Below are 20,635 nucleotides of genomic sequence, written 5' to 3'. Positions count from 1 at the left end.
ATGGCTGGACAGGGAGATTTGCTCCAAGTGGTGCCCATGGGCTGCAGTGGGATATTCTGCTCCATCATGGTCTGCAGGGAACATTTGCTCAGCACCTGGAGCACTTCCTGCCCTCCTTCTGCACTGACCTAAGTGGCTGCAGGGCTGTTCCGCTCTCATTTTCTCACTCTATCCTAGCTGATGTTGTGCAGCAGTCTTTCTCAAATACGCTCCCACAGTGGCACAACCAGCATTGTTCATTGGCTCATCTCTGGCCTGGAGCAGGTTCATTTCGGAGCCAGCTGGATCAGGCTGTTTCCTAACTTGGGAAGCTTCAGGGTTCTTCTCACAGAGGCCACCTCTGCAGTACCCCATGCTACCAAAACTTTACCACAGTAAACACAATATTAAAATAACTTTTTCTTGTTAAAACTTTATCTGATACCATCATTGCAATCAAAGAGGCAGAAAAACAAATGTGGAACTACATCTGTGTGTGAATTTAAAATAGATAATTCAGGAAATGTGAATTATACTTTATTACTTAATAATGTGCTTATGATTTTGCTTCTCGTCAAGGAAGAAGTGGCTCACAAAGACTTACATCACAATGAGAACTATTTCCCTGACCTTCAAATCTTACTTTCAACCCATTTCTGCCATTTAAATAGGAAAATAGCAACCCGGTCTAACTAGATAAAGCATATACCGTAGTTGCTTCCTGGAATAGGAAGAAGACAAGTATGGTGTTTGCTATAGGCATATGAAATAGATAAAGGAAAGATAAAAGATAAAAAAAAAAAGTTAATAATAATGAATATAAAGTCGTGGAGAAAATAAAGGTTTTATTTTCTTTTCCCTCAAAGTAAAAAACGAGAAAAAAATCAAGAACATTTTTCCCTGAGAAGCAGCAATCTGGTATACTTCTTCAATCTTAATAAAGCATTTAGGGTGAGGGAGCTCTCAGACACTTGAAGGGAGGAGAGACAGAAATGTTTTACCTCTGACATACAGTGCTACAGTAGTGAGTTTTTATATTTAATGGGATGCGAGGTCATTTCCCGTGGGCTATTTAGTGGACCTTTGTAGCTTCAAAATGTGATTCTTCCCTCAGAAGGGCCTAAAGCTGATTATTAACCATGATACATAAATTCTTCAGAAGACGATCAAGTTAGGTTTATGAATTCAGGCTGAGACAGAATGCAGCCTTCTTTTTTCTGCCTATAAATACGAAGAAGAATTACTACTTACAGCAAAATAACCTTTCAAAGTCTATTTCTCTTCCTCATTGTCCTTTTCCAACAGTGAAACAGCTGTTTACATGATTTTTTGGTGCTTGTAGAGAGAAAAGAAATGAAAAGAATAAAAAAAGACACATATTCCAATTTCTCATTAGAATGACATATGTTCAGTTAGTTTTTTAAAATAGTTGCAGATTTTATAAAGTGGACACAAAATAGTGGAAGGGTTGGGAAACGTTTGCGACATGATATTTGGTCTGATCTGGCAGTAAACTGAATACTACATAATATTGTACTTGATACGTCATACTCCAAATACACTGAGGGAAACTAATGTAGAAATACTCCAAATTTCATTACCACATTGAAGGGAGGCCTTGCCCGAGGAATGCGCTTGGAGAGAGCTACAAATTTTTAGGCCAAATACTCTAAATAAGTAAAACCTCATATAAAATGTATTGACATCTGAAAATTTTCTGCTGTTTTATCTTTTCCAAAGGTAGTAATTATGAAAGAGGAATGTCCTGCTTATTTTACCACAGTTTTCATGATATTGCAAGCTAGACATTTAACACTGCAATGCACAGAAAATACTGTCAGGACTAATAGCACTGTTTCTAGTCTATTATTGTAAAGGCCTTTTCTTACATGTAGCTTAGTGTTCTTTTTGTTAGTATGGTTGTCTTAAGTGCTTGCTTCTAATCTTAAGTGGTCTTTACTTCTCCTCTGGTTGAAATCAGCTAAAGTACTCCTCATACACGTCATATATGAAAGCAGCTCTGTTTATAGTATTCTTTATAGTGTTCTTTATCTGTAAAGCTGAATTAAGATTGTCACGTTTGTATCAATAAAATAACCACTTCTTTCCAGTAAAATAAGGTCTAGGCACATATTCTGTTCTCTAAATATAGTAATATAGTAATTGTTTTCTTTTAACTGTTGATGTTAGTACTGGTAGCTACTTCAATACAACGATTCAAATATGGGAGATTTTAGTTCAACTCTTTTCCATTTGAGAAGTATTTCAGATTTATTTGATCAAATGTGTGAAGGAAAAAAGAGAGGAAAGACGGGAGGATAGGCCATTTTCTCGTCAGGTAGATTTTCTTAATGGTATTCTGTTTTTGTGACTGATTTGATATATTTGTTTTCATTAAAAATGTTTTTATGGTTCATTTAACAGCAAGTTACTACATCTACAAAATCTAACCACAAGTTTATGAAAATTACAGTCAGCTTATGGAAATTCATTGTAAGCGTATATGAGATGTTCATTTTTAGAACGTGCATATGTATATACATGCACACTTGCCCATTCACTATTGTAGATGGGCTGGTTCAAGAGGAATGTAATCTAAATTTTTTAAGATAATTCTATTCAATACTTTTTTTACTAAATCTATTCTCATGACAATTTGTAAAACAGCTTAGTCATCATGTCAGAAAACTGTCATTTTTTTTCTGGAAATATTTTGTGCCTCTAATGTTACCTTAATAAATTGTTTTTGACCATGCATAAATATCTCTTCGTCCTAGGAGGCAGAGAGTCAGCAGCTTTTATGGTAATTTGTCTTCCTTCTTTTTCTTAAGTTTATGTAGGACTTAAAGGCCTATATAGGCCCACAAAGTACAGGATTGAGAAGGAAAGACAGAATAAATTCAGGTAAAGGTTCATGTGGGATGACACAAGGGATGGCAATAGCTGTCAAGCCTTGCTTTCTTCAAAAGGTTGCCCAGACCTTTAGTTCTGACTGAGCTGCAAAAAGACCGTTAGTTGCAATTTTGAATCTTGGAATATTAAAGTAATCATTGCCAAATTTAGATTACTTTAGTCTGCTACACTGAAAAAAACAAAAAAACAATACTAAAATCAGTGATATTAATCATAGAGCTGCTAGTGCTAGGCTGGCAAACTCTCATAGAGGGACAAACAAGACGAATGTGGCAACTACTTAATTCATATCACTGGTATGTAGTTAAACTCCAAAAGGTTGGGCACAAGCATGTTTTGTACTGTCCTGGCATTTTGGAATTTAAGGCAGAATGATAATGTTAGTAGCATTACATTATATTTCTTCATTTCACGAGGAACCCTAAAGAGAATAAATCTCACTGACTGAAAATTTGTGGAGTTAACATGGAAACAGGGATTCTTGGAGTGTATAATCTTTGTGATGATAAATCACAAATGATCATGATTTCTTGGTGTTTTGTACTTTGGTCTCACAGTTCTCTCCATGAGGAGCAGACTTCAGTCCTACTGAATGTTTGTAGTAGAACAAATCCATGGAGAACAGGCAATGAAGCTGTTAAATATTTCTTCACTGAAGTCTTAGCTGGTGGAAAGAAGATTTCACTTCACATAATTTATTACAGTCTCACATTCTCCTTCCCGTCTCAATAGCAAAGCTGCCAGTTAAGATCACACTGGAAGATTGCTGCAGTATTTGCTGTTATTATTGGATATTAAACTTGCATTTTCTTATTATTATTATTTTCTATTAAACTAATTTATTACTAAGCAGTATTTTCATTTTTATTGTCTCCACCCATGTGCTGTCCCACACTTCATTTGTCTTTCCAGTGCATAAATATTTAAATAGAGATCTAGCAGGATTTTCAGAGGGGGTTAAGGGTATCTAGGAATTGGAATTAGATGTTTATATTTTCATTGTTCAAAATCAATACAACTTTTCAAGTGGAAGATATCTGGAGATTGTCGTTTCAGTGTACCATTTAGTAAAGCTCAGCAAAAGTAACCTGCCAAGGTTTTTTTGAAATCTGTTATCTATATCTACTTCTCTCACTAATGTCCTTTTCTCTTCAGGCTGCTAATAGCAGCGTCCTAATTATGCTTATGTAATCTAATTATATTAAGACCAATGTTGCTAGTGTAATTGAGTGCAGTGTGGATTAAGGACATTGTTTTTAGTGTGACTATGGCTTTTCATGGTATGTTGTGAATAAAGGGTAAGGATATTTTGAAAACATATAGAAGGGGATCCTGTTATCTATCTAGTATGATCCTAAGCAAAAAATTTGTTCCATGTGTAGCTTTAATAGCTACAAAGGAAGTTAGCTCTCCATCTACAGAAACTTTCTTTTCTGATTTCATTCTCCTAGTCTTTTTCCCCATTTTTGATAATTACATCACTTCCTGCCTCTGTCTGTGGCCCTTTCTGCTTTTTTTACTATTTTTTCCTCCTGTTTAATTTCTGTTTGTTTCAACCTTGCACACTCACCCTTTCAAGGACTCCCTGTGCAAACGCAACAAATCTGAGAGACAAAGCAGAAGCAATTTTGTTACTTACAGTTTCAGGAGAACCTTGACAAAAAAGTATTTCCTATCACTGACAAGGACAGAGAATCACATGGGAAATTTTGTGACTATCAAAGTTAACTGGATTTTTCTCTTCGTTCAGTGATAACATTTAACAATATTACTGTCCCTTTCATCATTCTATCTAGGAAACTGTTTTCTACCTGTGTAGACTGAGGCTGGCAATGAACAACTGAAGAAAATAAATTTCAGACTTTGAAAAGTCCTACTAATTAATAGATACAGGAGACATATCCTAAGCTTTTACTTCGAAATAATCAACATCCTGGATTTTGCTAACACCTCTTAAATTGTCCACTGTAAGATACAGCTGTAAGATGGTATCCCAGGCTCCATTAGAAGAGGGGTGGCCAGCAGGGACAGGGAGGTGACTGTCCCTCTCTACTCTGTTCTTGTGAGGCCCCATCTGGAGTACTGTGTCCAGAACTGGGGCCCCCAGTACAAGAAAGACAGAGAGCTGTCCAGAGGACAGCCGCAAAGATGATCAGGGGAGCACCTCCCCAACGAAGACACGCTGAGGGAGCTGGGCATGTTCAGCCTGGTTAAAAGAAGGCTGTGGGGTAACCTAATTGCAGCATTTCAGTACGTAAAGAGAGCCTACAAACAGGAGGGGAATCAACTCTTTGAGAGGGTAGACAATGGCAGGACAAGGGGAAATGTCTTTAACTTGAGGCAGGGAAGATTTAGGTTGGATGTCAGAGGGAAGTTCTTTACAGAGAGAGTGGTGAGGTGCTGGAACAGGCTGCCTCTCTTTACAGAGAGGTTGTGGATTCTCCATCCCTAGAGGTGTTCAAGACCAGATTGGATGGGGCCCTGGGCAGCCTAGTCTAGTATTAAACGGGGAGGTTGGTGGCCTTGGATGTGGCAGGGGGGTTGGAGATTCATGATCCTTGAAGTGCCTTCCAACCCTGTAGAAGGGGGTACAATCACCTCCCTGTCCCTGCTGGCCACCCCTCTTCCAATGGAGCCCAGGATACCATTTGCTTACTAAGCTGCAAGGGCACACTGCTGGCTCATGTTAAGCTTTTCATCCATCAAGACCCCCAGGTCCTTCTCTGCAGGGCTGCTCTCAAGGACTGCTCCTTCCAGTCTGTATAGATGCCTGGGATTGCTCCAGCCCAAGTGCAAAACCTTGCACTTTGCTGTGTTGAACCTCATTATGTTCACCTGGCCCACCTTTTCAGTCTGTTGAGGTCCCTCTGGAAGGCATCCCTTCCTTCTACTGTGTCGACCGCACCACTCAGCTTGGTGTCATCAGCAAACTTGCTGTGGATGCACTCAATTCCATTGTTGATGTCATTGAGAAAGATGTTAAAGAGCACCTGTCCCAAGACAGACCTCTGGGGGACACCGCTCGTTACCAGTCTCCACCTGGATGTAGAACCATAGATGACCACCCTCTGTCTGCGGCCTTTCAACCAATTCCTTATCCATCGAGTGGTCCAACCATCAAATCCACATCCCTCCAATTTGGAGATAAGGATGTAGTGGGGGACTGTTACAGAATTAACTAGCTCAATCTATGCCCATGACAGGGGGCAGTAGGCCCCTGAGCCCCTCGATCCCACAAAATAGGAAGGAAAAGGAAAAAAGGATAGGAAGATGGGAGATGGGCTCAAGGAAGGAAAAAAAGACAGTGGCAATGATCTACAGAGGAAAACTTATTTTACTGATTATGATATCAGACAAATAAATCAAATAAAACAGGAGAGAGAGAGAGAGCTCCCAAGATCAAGTCAAACCTGAAAAGTTTGGTACAGCTAGGAAAGCACCCTTCAGCACCCACTGCAAGGCAGTAAGAGACCGCCCAACTAGGAAGGGCCAGACCCCATGACTTCCATGATGTACAGGGATAGGTACCTGGAATTGGAGCATTAACACTTTAACTCCCAGTGCACTACATGATGTTATGATGTGGAATACCAAAAATGAAAAATCACAATACCATGACAGGGACCATGTCAAAAGCCTTGCTCAAGACCAGGTAAATGACATCGGTCTCCTTTCCCTTGTCTGCCAATGCTGTCACTCCATCATAGAAGGCCACCAGATTGGACCTTCCCCAGTGAAGCCTGCTGGCTGTCTCAGATCACATGCTCATTCCTCATGTGATCAAGCATGTCGTCTAGTCATCCAGGAGGATCTGTTTCACGATCTTCCCAGGTACAGAGGTGAGATTCATCAGCCTGTAGTTCCCTGGGTCCTCCTTGCTCCCCTTCTTGTAAATGGGAGTGACATGACCCTTCCTCCAGTCATCTGGAACCTCCCCTGACAGCCACGACTTTTCAAATATGATGGAGAGCGGCTCAGCAACCATTTCAGCCAGCTCCTTCAGAACCCTGGGATGAAAAGTGGATAATCGTAAGGATATGAAAGGAACTAAGCAGACTTTGAAGTAATGTGCTTTAAAAAGTAACCGGCAGTATTTTTCTTCTTTTAAAAACCTACTATTTTGTATACAAGCTCTTAAGATGTTTTAGCAGAAAACAAAATGAAAGAAGTTATATATACGAATTAACACTGTGAAAGAAATACTTGATTTTAGAATTAAGGTTAAACAATTAATGACCTCTTTGTTTGCATTGAGAGACAGTCTATCCAGATGTAAGAATTCCAGTTAGGTCCCAAACCTGCAAAAAACAAACTTCTGTTAAAATGCAGTTAGAAAAATGGACTGGCTAACTCTAAAACTAGATTCTGTAATACTTAACTTTTGCTACCTATTTTTCAAATGTTTGGCACCAAATGGCAGAACCTTGTCAGAACTTTCTTCTTTAAATAGATTTGCCATAGAATGTCCGCTTTTTAGAAATTAAAGGTTTTAGCTTTGCAGAACTGGGGAAGAAAAACCAAGCTACTCTGGTCTAGTCTGAACTACAGCCAAAGGACAGCCTTGAATCAAAGCATTTGATCTGAACTTAACTGTGCATATGGGGGGTGGGGAGTGCATGACTTTGTGTATGTATGTATTTATATTTATATATTGCAACTGACTGGATGTGTGATTTAATCTCTTCATCTTCATGCATTGTATAACTTTATTTGCAGTCCACAAGTCATCTGAATGATGAGCTGAGAATTTATTTAGATATTAAAATAAATTCTAAGCCTCAATGATTTTTTCTGCATCAACTGAAAATACGTGAAAGCCGCAGCGGCTGATATTTATACAGAATTTAAACATACAAAGCATAAAATGTAATTAGTTTGTGATGCAAATTAGATTTACAAAATGCTTATTTTCCCCTTTGTTGCTAAATCTAAGCTGATACTATGAACTATAAATGGAAAGTAGAAGAGTAAATTCCTGGAATAATTTTTGAAAGATAGTGCAATTTTATATATATATATATATATATATATATATATATTTATTTATTTATTTATTTTTTCTAAATGGGAAGTGAAGAGAAGTGATAGGAGAAAAGATTTTTTGTTGTTGTTCCTTTAAAAGTAAAAATAATCAGTGTCACTGAGTTTCTATTGTTTAAGTTCTCTGGTCACTTCAGGCTTCATAATTTCATATATAGAAGTGGCAAAAGTCGGTCATGTTTTGATCTTTATCTTAATAACCTGTATCCACAGTTAAAATTCTAAGAGGCTGGAGTCTTATCTATTTTGTCCCTCCTCTTCTACCTCCACCTCTCCCCAACACTGAATGTAAATTGACTCACTGTACATTTTAAGATCAAGCTTGGATCTCAATTTAGATTTAAGCACATTCAAACTTCTTAAAAATATACATTCCATTCAAAAGTGAGGTATTTTTTTCCAGTGCACACAGAGCTCTAATCAAAACTAGAGCTGTATATAATGGTTTAAATTTAATCCAAATCTCAGTGAATTTCATGAATCTGACTACTCAAGCTTTACATGAGTGAGCTCATAAATGTTATTTCTGCTTTTATGCATGATAGGTTGCGGGTTACTGCTGCTTCTGGGCTTCACAACAAATGCCACAAGCCAGAGTTCATCTCTACCTTCATGCATTTTTCATAGCTCCAGCTAAAAAGTAAAACTGTACTGATTGATAATAGCTAACGAATATGTAAGGTGTTAGTGAATGTTTTCCACAGGTTACTAGTTTGTGTCACAGACAGTTGAACTGGATAACTGATTATCCATAAAGATCACATTTGTTTATTTGGGAAGTATATGTCAAAAAGAAAAATGAAATGGAAAAACAAAAAACAGATATTATTTAGCCTACACATGGTATCTCTACGCACTCTTAGAAGCAGGATTTTACAAGAATTTAAGAAAAGGGTTTTTTTCTACTCATTTCCCAATATTCCCTGTGGTTTCTTCTTCCAAGAAAAAAAATATAGAAGTGTCTACTCTAAATGAATTTTATACTTGAGTAATGAACATTGTAGGCTCACGTGCAGATTTTTTTTCATCCTTTACTTGTAATAATGACAGAGGTCTTCATTTTCACAGAAAGGTTGGAACTCATTTATTAAAACTGACAAATTTGGCCAGAATTCTGTTAACATATATTTCTACACATAATTCCTCTATCTATTTGCCTTTGAACAATGATTATGGGGAATGTTGTATCTTTTTTTTCCCTTCGTTGAGGAAATTCCCTTGCCATAGGAATTTAAATATTTTTTCTGTCATTATGAAAACAATGTTTCGCAATTCACAGATGATGCTGATTCAGAAGCAGTTGAATTTGTATTATGAGAATATCTGAAAAGAATAGTGTACTAGAATAGGTGTAAGATATATTCTCAAGAAATATAGACTTACTTTTTGAGAAGTTTAGCCAAAATTAACATCTAAATCTGTAGCAAATATAGCAGTTCATGCTTCTTCACAAGAAATCATTTAATCCCACTTTCAAACTCAGGAGAAGAATACTTTATTCTTTCTTTGTTGTAATTACACAATTAAGGAACTTGCTGAATTTTAAAGTTAGGTTTTAAAGATAACACACTATTCTTATTTTCTGGCCTTTCATCACAAATTTAGTATTTAGGAATGTGATGAGTGATGTCAGAAAGTCAATGATATACACAATTTAAACTTTAATACTTCAGAAAACAGAACTGTGATTAGAAACATCCACCACAAATATTTGAATTGTATAACTATAAGCTACAGAAATCACAACCTCTCATTCTGTGTTGCAATGTGGTATCTGATTACTGCAGAGCTAGCTGGAGGCCATACCATGATTTCACAGTATGACCATTTCTTACTGAAGATTAGGGGTGCTGCATGGGATGAGACCATGAAGAGAACGATGAAGTTTAACATTGTATTGTAGCTCCAGAAATCAACGTGAATAAGATGGCAAGCAATTACTTAAATATGTACCTGATAACCAGTGAATTCATTGGGTTTGGTGACTAACAAAGGAAGATTTCCATTTTGTCATGTTAGTCTCACACTTTATTCCATTGCTCTTCTCAATGATGTTAAATTGTTTGTTGATATGGATAGTACTGTGAAATACCTTTTCTCCAGTGTGGTCTGAGAGACTGGAAGAAATGACTTGATATACAAACAACTACCAGATCCCATTTTGCAGAGGTCTGAAGGAAAAGTCAAGGGAGGCAATGAAATTTTAGTATTAGAAGAAAAAATGTGATGTAAGGGTATGTTTCTTTCTTCCTATCACTGCTAAAAACCTTATACTGAATATCTAAGACATGACTGAATTTCCCAAAATGAAATTTCCTCAAGCATTTTTGGAATTGTATGTACTTCTCTGCCAGTTGGAAATATCTCAGTCCAGGACTCATCATGATGGATAAGACTTTGACACTAAAATGTTACAAGTTTTAGAATAGTATTATTCTACTGAAAACAAGACTTATACTACTTCTCCATTAGCAAGTAATTTGATTCAATAGAAGTGTATCAACAGAATAAAGGAATTGATGATGATACACTTGATTTTGGTTGGCTTATTTTTGAACAAATTTAGTCTCTGCTAAAAAATAGTGTACAGCTTCATTAAGGAATAGCTAGCAACTGTGTTTCATGGATCTGCAGGGAGAGGAGCCCACACTGGTCTGAACTGAATTAATTAATTAAATAAATAAATAAAAAGAATTCTATTTTACATCTCAAAATTCACCCATGAACTGACTCAATAGGAGATTAGTAGGAAAAATAAGTAGAAAACTTACTTCCAAACCATGGTGCTGGTTTAATTCAAAATCTCAGCTATTAACAATATTAACAACTTCATAATCAACAAAGACTTATTGCTGTATATAGCTCTGCATGTGAATTTGACCATGTGCATTGAATAATCAATTGAAATATATAAGGTAGCATGATGGAAATGACTTACAATATTCAAAGTATGCACTATTACAACAAAAGTTTTTTCTTGTCTTGCTTGTTTTTCCTCCAAAATGAAAATGAGCAGGTGAGAAGGAAGATACAGCACATCTTCTCAATATTAGTCTGTGAATGTGAACTCCCATATCTCCCACTTCATGGTTATGAATTATCTAGAATGATTTGAATATGTTGGAGATTCGCAGCCTGGAAGCATGAAAGAGTTCTGGAGTAACTGAGATTTTGTCTGTGTAACTGAAAAAAAATCCACATTTTCAGAGGTTCAGTAGTCTTTTGCTTTGGGAAGACTATGAGTTATAATGTTTTGAATCCTATTCAGGATGGGCCTCTAAATATCTCTGAAAGGTTTTTAACCTCTGAACTTTTATTGTGAAATAATTTAAACAAAATGGTCAGATTTCTGGAGTCTGTGGAAGAGAACCAATGGGGTGGGTATTTTATCTCCCTGAAATATCCAGATTGTAATTTAGGGAGAATTCAACGAGCTGGTTTATTTTGATCATATCATGTGAAATTTTTTTTATGATGGGTGCTGAAAACTGTGAGAGAAATGGCTGGCTAAAGAAGGATATGACTTACTAATCTTCACTTACATTCTACTATTTCTTACATATTAATATTTGTTGTTGAGTATACACTGAATTTATTTGATGTATTTTTCTCATTGCTTTTCTAATTTACACACATAAGTGAACCTCTTTTGAAATTATAATATGACTCTTCTGGCTACAGAAATTAATGCTAATTAATTAACTTTAACAGGCGAAAAGAAGCTTTTAGATCCTTTTGGAAATACTGACTTTCCTTTAGAATAGAATCATCCAATTAGACTCTATGTTAATGATGTAATGGTAACACCATCTTGTTTAGTCAATTGGTATCCTTTGGATAAGGATGGAGTTATCTGGAATACCCAGATTTGCTCTTTACTCACTAGCACATTATTAAAATCATTAATGAATTGCTACCTGACTCTCCTCCTAAGTTTTCCACTCTGTCTTTTGCAAACACATTAGTAAAAAAGTTGAAAAAGAGTGACTAAGAAAATATCTTCCAGCATATGGAATAGCTAATGAATATGATTAGTTTAATTCATAAACATTGCAGACCAGGAGGGACAACAAAGAACAGGATAACTGGTACTCAGAAAGAAGTATATCTAAAAAGGAGCTGGGAGATTGACAGTATTGAATGTTGTTAAATGGAAGCATTAGGAAAACAAAAGCTAAAGAGCAGAGTACTATACTGTGCGCAAGAAGAAAAGCTGTATGCCTAACAACTATTCTGATGAAAGCAAGCAAAAGTCTTCTGATGGGTAAAGCAACACTGCAAACATCGCAGATCAGGAACAGCTGTACTAAATTTGAGAAGATTCATAAACAAATGGTATGTCATGTGATCTTTTTATACAAAATGAAGTATAATTGTCTTTAGCAAACAATGCTTTGTCTGAGACACCTTCCAGGAAAAATAATTTATCTGGCTGAACTATACAACACTACTTGGGATGAGAAACTAAAGAGAGATTGAATCTTCTATCGATTATCTGTTTAAGTTAAGACATGGGACAGAAACCATAATCATTTCCAATTTTGTGTTAGGATTCTGATCACATAAAGACAAACCAATACCTGAAATCCCATTGTTGTTACAGGCCAGTAAAAGATAGAATGATAGTCAGACAGAAAAAAAATTCTAATGATAAGAGCAATAGTTAAAAAAAATAGAAAAGTTGATGATAAGTGATCTAATAATCATTGACAGAGGATGTTGAATGTTTTGTGTTCTGGATTTGTTTTCCACATATGACACAGAAGCTGACTTTATAACAAAATGTCTGTAGTTTTATGGAGCTATTTTTAATCCTAAAACACAGTATTGGCTCTTGGGAATCCTTGACTTAGATCTTGTGAACATGCTTCAAACATGCATTGGCATGTCTATAGAACTACTAAACTGTTGAATAATTCACATTGGAAGGAATCTCAAGAGGTAATCTAGTCCAACTTCCAGCTCAGCAGGAGTGTGGGGAGAGTCAGCCATGAGATCAGCCCTCCCTCCTTGTTCAGGTCTACATCCAGCTATGTCTCCAAGGCTGCAGACTGCAGATCCTCTCTGTTTCTCTGTTTGACTACACCTACAGTGGAAAAGTTTTTTTTCTATTTCAAGTTGGAACTTGTTCAACTTGTTTCAAAATCAACAAATTTAATGCAGCAAGCTGAAAAGAAGCATCTAAAACAGGGAGCTGTTAAACTATGGGCTGGAAAATCACGTTGCAAGTTCTTTTGGAACACATTTCTGGACATCTGAAGGAGTTAAAGATGACTGGTAAGAGTTGCCATATATTTGTCGAGGATATATCACAGCTAATCAGCCTGACTATATTGTAGAGTAAAATGACTGACTTGTGGACAAGAAATGGATGTTACGTACTATACTCAGTTCAGACTTAGCAAGCCATTTGACACTATGTTCTTGTATACAAGTTGGTACCTAAATGTCTGGGAAGGTACACAGCTACTAATTGCCTGATAGAACTCGGAAGGCTGAGGCAAGTGGAATGTCACAATAATCTATCCTGGGATATGTCTACATTGGCATCTTTAAGTGATCTTTAATAGAGGAGGTAATAAAGTACTTGTTCAACAATTTTGGACATTACATCAAATTGGAAAGGTAAGAGAACTGGATAATTCTATGATGGGGTCAAATTCACTGTGAGGAAGTCTTGAAAACTGACCTTTACTGAGGACTATGAAAGGTCTGCTATAGAACCATGGAATTTTATTTGGATTTGTTTCAAAATTTCTTTGATATCTTTAGAGAAAGAATTACTAAGAGAACTTTCTACATGGAAGAGTTATTGAATCAAGACATTAATATCCTCTGTTTGTAACAAAAGAAAGTGTTATAAACTATAGACACATCTCAGAAAGGACACTGGGATCAGCTAAATTTAAAAGTGTCAGAAAACTAAGGTTTCTATGCAGTAAGAATAAGGTACATTTTGAAAATCCTAATTGAATACATTACTGTGATTCTCACTAAAGACAATCACAATGAATAAAAAGCAGAGGTATGATGGTTAATGAGAGTGAAGGTACAGAATTTAAAATTCCATATCCGAGGATGAGGAGACTTCAAAGATTAAATGTGTTCAGTAAAAAAGATCTGATGATTTCCAACTAAGAAATATGGGAAAAATGTAAACTACTATATAAAGCAAGATATCAGGTGTACTTCTAGATATGTCAAATTGAAAGTGGAAATGTATAAATGTAGAGTGACAAATATTAAATATATATATTTAATATTTCGGGAAAAGGAAGATCAACTTGCCTATCAGCTTGATCTAATAGAAAATATCAGAAAAAAATGTGAAGGAAAGTATATACATGGACATAAATAAAAAACAGGAGAACAAAAACTACATTAAGTAAAGACAGATCATTCCAGACAAACTGGTGAAATAACTGTCTTTGTATCTTAGAGAAAGTTGATAGATCTTATTGTCATGGTTTCATGATTTTTGGTTATCAGTATTCCACATCATAACATCATGTAATGCACTGGAGCTTTGACTGCTGATGCTCAAGTTCCGGGTGCCTGTCCGGAGGAGAAGAAGAGCTACATTTCCCTAGGGGACTTTGCGGTCAGCGAGGAGATATAACTCCCGGCAAGGTCACCTGATGCTCTCTTCTTTGCCTGTGCTTCTTCGTTTGCGCTTCTCCGTCTGCGCTTCTCCGTCTGCGCTTCTCCGCCTGCGCTCCTCTGCCTGCGCTTCTCTGTCTGCGCTTCTTCATCGGCTCAACTGGACTGCACTTCTCATCTCAGCGTTGTGGTGAGGCCGATCCACCTTCCAGACACACACTCTCTCTCTCTCATTATATTCTGCTGATACTATATTTAGTAAATTAGTTTGTTTCACCTCAGATTGTTGCCGCTGTTTTCAATTATTTCAGGGCCCCCTATTTTCCTTTTCTGGGGGCACGGATCTGCGGATCACTCCACCCTTCTAGTCACGGAACCGGACCGAACCAGCCCGTAAACCGTTGACACTCATTTAGCTAGCATGTTAGTAAAGATCAGATACACTTCTACAGAAGATGCTTTTAACTGAGAACCATAATCTAGAATGATGTTAAATAGAAATTTATTACTTAATAGGATAGAGACGAAAATTAAATCCTAAACTGAGCAATGAATTGGTAACAGATAACTCTGACTGTCCTGGAAAGGGAAAGAGTGGTCTGACACAGAGATCCTAAAAATCAGGTTGTGATGATGAAAATTCTTCTGACAGAACATGGAGATGCTATGAATACAGAAAATTATTGAATAATTTATTGAAAGAAATAGAATGTTTGCATTATCATTTTATTTCAGAGCAACAGGGAGATTGTGAAGTCAGTCTCCTGATTTTTCCCACTTACTATGATTCCCATCGTAACTGAGAGCAACTGGAATACATTTCCTGGTGTATCAGGAAATGCACCCAATGCACTTCAAACACAAATAGGTTCACTGCACCACTCTTATCTGCATCAAAGTTCAAAATGCACCCTGAGAGTGCAGGCCATGAGATCTTAACACCACTTCTTGTACTTAGTGGATAAGCAAGCTCCTGCTAGTCTACACTATTCATTAATATAGGCATATAATGTCGATGTAGCCTTGATATTTATTCATCTATTTCATCATAGAGCCATAAAATACCTTCTTTTAAGGTAAAATTAAACTGAAGCTTGAGCTCAATGAGGATATCTAACATAATCCAGTCACTAATATTCACTTCATAAAATCAGACTTGGCCTAATCTTAATTAAAACCTCAGGCACATGTCTTGTGTAGACAATGGATTCTGGACACCAACAGTTTGTGATACAGATCCACTCCTGTTGTGCAGTTCTACTCTCTAAAGTAGGTATAGCCTATGAGATACTCAAAGCTTGAATAAAAAAGACTGACACTGAAAAATAGAAGCTCATCTGTTGGAAACAAGTTGGAAGGAGAAACTTTGGCTATATTACTTCATCACAGAATAATATAAACCAATCCAGTGATGTGATTATGAAAAAAGGAATGTATATGAGTCAAAATTTTTCCCTTATTAACATTTGAAAAAACATGTATGTAACATTAATGCCTTTACATTAGAATCTGAAGATCACATTTTAAAAAACTAAAAATGCCTATAAATGTTTCATTTTATTTCTCTATTGTTTCTGACATTTCTTGGAACATCTGGTTTTCAAATAATGACTGTTCATCAGGTTAGCCATTTTCAACAGTCTTGAGATTGCAAAATATAAATATTCAGATTAATGTCATTTCCTTTATCTGTGCAAAACTGAAATTAGTTTCAATAAGCAGAGGAAAAACCCATAGAGATAGCTCTAAGTTCCTATGGAATACAAGTAAATAATGCTCAAATAATTCTATATTAAATAATATTCTATTAAAAAATCTATATTAAATAATATAGAATGGTATGGATGTGACTGAGGAGCTAGAATCCAGCAACTCCTTCTGACATACATGCAATCATGGATGAAAAAGAATGGGCAGCAATGTGTTAAAATATTTGTATATATGTGTGCTACCTATTACATTATACATGGTTTATTCATTTTCTTATATTTTTTCATAATACATTTGGAGACATTGCAAGAGACAATTCTGATTGTCAATCTTTTTTATGATTCAAAAAATCTCTAGTGAACTACAATGAATCTTATGGAATTCTTGTTTTAAACTCTTATTACTGATTATTATGCAATCAAGGGAACACAAAAATGTTAGGAATTAAATAAGTGGTATTTCAATCTTTATAAGTACTTACTGTAAGCAACATCTTGTAGAACTTTAACACTGGAATGAGGTTTTAGTTTGGACCTGAGACAACCAAGTCAATTGATTATTGCTTAATTTCCACTCAAAAAAATCAGTTTCCCTGTCAGTTTTTGCTTCTGTATAAAATCTGGTGTTGAATCAATTGCTCAGCTTTACTAGCTTTTTAAGGTTTTCCATGCACATGTCTCAGTTTAGGTACTTTGAAATTCATATATTCTTTATGATGTTTTGTACAAATCTGTGTGCTGTCCTTTTGGTGACTATAAAACCAAATATGTGCAGTGCCTTATGCTTTTGGAAGACTCTGAATTGCTTTGTCTCCTATTGGTTATGAATCCTGCACAGATGTTTTGATTAAGGTTATTATTAAAGATTAACAATTTCAGATTCTGTTTCGTATGTCATTGCTTTGTCTTCCAGATGTGAAATTTCATAAATGTTAATGTTTTGCTACAGTTGAGGGGAAACTTCTTGAATCAGACTGTTTGACAGTACCTGCTGGTTATAATAGCTTGCCAGTGTTTTGAGGTAGTTACCTTTTCCAAGTTCTAGATACATCTGTTTCTTTCAAAAATAACACTACAGTGATTCTCCAAGAAAACACCAGTGCCCTGTTACAAGACCTATTCATTGTATATTACAGAGTACTAATTACTCTGTTTCTTTAGACCCTCATCTTCTAAAGATGAGGTCTTCTGCTCAATTTCATATATGGCGAACAACTCCATTAAAGGCAAGAGGCCGCTCACTGAGATTAAAGTTAAAAACATGTTAGACTTCATGAGATGTCTTTGGAGCTGCTATTAGCCTTGATTTATTTTTTTTATTTATAGAGAAATTTGAGTTGAATAACGGATAATCATTTATCATACATTTTAAATCTCAATAGAAAATGTAATCACCGAGCTGCTCTTTTATTAAACTTCTGAAATATAACAAACTACTAAAGGTATTTCTTGGCCACATTACAGTGTAATCTCTTCTCAGTTTTGATGCAGTTTTTAAATCAGTAGTCTCTCCACAGTTTATTTGCTGTCTTTCATGATCTGTTTAGTGTCATTTTGGGTTGTCAGAAAAATAGACCAATTAAAGATTCCAAATGAAATTAAGAATATTTTGGATGAGTGAGACATTTTTGAATTGTATATTGTTTTAACTTATATGTGAGGTTCAAGAAAAACCCAAAACAAAACAAAACAAAACAAAAAACAACCAAACAAAAAAAAACTACTGAATACTGATCCTACTGTTATTGAAAAGAGTAAGTTTTATTAATTTCACCAGCACTGGACCTAGGTTTTCCACAACAGTTTTTGAGGGCTTTGCTTTATACAGTATTTATATTGCAGAAAATGTTCTTACATTACCCTAGTCTGCCTTATGCATGTGCCACATGTTGTATTGATGTCCATCCAAAAATAATAAAACATTCAAAATGTGAAAGGAAGAAACTATTATGCATAAGTCATTGTAAGTACAAAGCCAATTTTGTATTGTGGGATGGTGTCCAGAAACATGCTCAAAGTGAGGAAAGAGTTTTCTTTCTCTAAAAACAAACCTGAATTTTAATTTAAGCAAAGTTAAGTAGAAATTATTTTCTTTGATTTATTTTCCCTGAATAGTTCAATTCCCATCATGATACAGTGATTGGGCTTTCTTTCATTTTTTTTTTCTGTTACAGTTCTATTTACAGGTTTTGTTCATATTTACCATGAAACAAAATTTCTCTTAAATGTTTCCAGGCCTAAAATGGAAGAAAAAAAAATCTCTCTTTGATTATCTTGATCTGAGAAGCTCTCCTGCTGGCAAATCATTCTTTCTCCTTTACGTTTTCTTCCAGAGCCAAAGGACGTGGTAAATTCTGAACAGCCTGAACCTTCTCTGCTCTAGAGAAACTGCTAGTCCAACAGTTATGACATGTGGTAAACATGTGGGACTAGTTTTTAGCTGCATTTTGTTGAGAAAAATATACTTTATGTTCTGTCCAAACTGTTCCGCTTCCTATAAATAATTAATTATTCTCTGTATCAGAGAATGAAAGGGAAATGTAAATTCAATAAGCCAGTGGTTTGATATTCAGGTAGCAGATAAAAGATGTAGATTTACATTATCCCACTTCTCAGGTGAGAACTGCTATTGTTTTTTAGAAAGTTAGTTCATATTTCTAAACAAATGGATTGTCTTCAGAAGTCTAATTAGGTTTTGATTGTATTTTGATGAATGAACAAAGCTCTCCCAAGAAATATGGGAGAGCAGCCATTGTAGGAGAGGCATCCAAATTCTTCCAAAAATGGACTATTGCAGAAACTTAAGCCTGTTCTGAACTCGCTAAAATATTAGCCTAACTTCACCGTCAATTTTTGTTAAAACTGGTATGTTCTTTAAAGCTTTGTGTTTGAAAACTTAATAATTTTATACAGGAAACTATTGGTCAGGAAGATCTCTACTCATCTTTCTATTTCAGAAATTACACCTGCAATATATTTAATTTATATTTAATTTTAACATAGTACTCGGAGATACTGAGATGAAAGACACTGTGTAAATGTAAAGAAAGTTTAACAAGTAATGACATAAAAAGTAATGTAAGTAAATAAACATAAAGAGCTGAAGAGAATGGAAATTATAGGGGTAATATTTTAACTAAGATTCTGAACAGGCTTAAGAGTGAAAAAAAAACCAAGAAGTTGACATTCTAAATGAAGAAAAATAAAATATAAAAGAAGCTTGGAAATGTTTCCTTTCTAGCTCCTCATCATGTGCTTGTGTCTGACTTGCTGAATATATGATCATGAGAAAATTTATTTCATAAATGCAAAAGAAACTAATTAAAATCAAAATAAATGGGAAACTTTGAAGCTTTCCACTGAACTGGTATATATTTTCCCACTGGTGATGTGTTCCACAGTGGGAACTGTGGAATTACTGATGAGGCTACAGAAGTTCATGAAGAGTCTGATGTTAAGGCAAATACGGGGCACTGTACACATGAAAAAAATACACTTGTGCTCTCAAACAAATTAAAAATGTAACTGAATGCAAGTTGGTTGAGACGTACCTATATTTAATAGAATATTAACTATTTCTGCTATAGTTAGAGGACATAATTCTTTACTATTTTTCTCTGGCACTGTATTTGTATCAGCAGCACTTTCACTCAGTGATTTCTCTTTGAATGGGCCCTGCCAATAACAATCCAAAGTCCTTGCCAGGGATAACAAAGCTCTAAGATTTAAGAGAGTCAGTGGATGAAATACAATTGAGAGGGCTGAGGGGGTTTTGCAGCCTGAGTAGCAGTGACCAGCACTCCCACATCGCCAGCAGCACAGTCATGGATTCCTGGGCCTCCCATCTTTCTCCAGCTGCCTCTGTCTGGAAAGAAGGCTGCAAAATTGGCTCCTTTCGAATATTTTAAGCTTTCGGAAAGCTTCAATAGGTTGTTATTTCCTTCTGCTTCTAGTTAGCCCTTACAGTTGTGCTGTTTTGATGTGAGCTGACTTTGAGAGGTCAGGCAGGTTAAATGGTGTTTGATTAAAATCAGAACACCCAACAACTACTGTTTCACAGTTTGACTTTGTTGGCCTCTTCATCTGGGAATTCAGGAAGACATCTTCAGCTTCAAAAAAAGAAAAAGAAAAAGAAAAAGAAAAAGAAAAAAGAAAAAGAAAAAGAAAAAGAAAAAGAAAAAGAAAAAGAAAAAGAAAAAGAAAAAAGAAAAAGAAAAAGAAAAAGGCAGACTTTTTTTCTCTTATGAGAACTTGACTTGAAGAGAAACAAAGAAAAAAAGCCACATTGCGTATGTTTTTCTGGCAATAGGCCTGCCACTGTTTATCAAACCAAGGCAAATCCAATTAGCCCGTGGCCTGCCTCCCAACCTTATTAACCTGCTCAGCTGTGAGAA

This window comes from Meleagris gallopavo, chromosome 3 (genome assembly GCF_000146605.3).
Source record: "Meleagris gallopavo isolate NT-WF06-2002-E0010 breed Aviagen turkey brand Nicholas breeding stock chromosome 3, Turkey_5.1, whole genome shotgun sequence".
Classification (NCBI taxonomy): domain Eukaryota; kingdom Metazoa; phylum Chordata; class Aves; order Galliformes; family Phasianidae; genus Meleagris; species Meleagris gallopavo.
The sequence above is the reverse complement of the archived record's forward strand: the minus strand, read 5'-3'. Positions refer to the sequence as shown.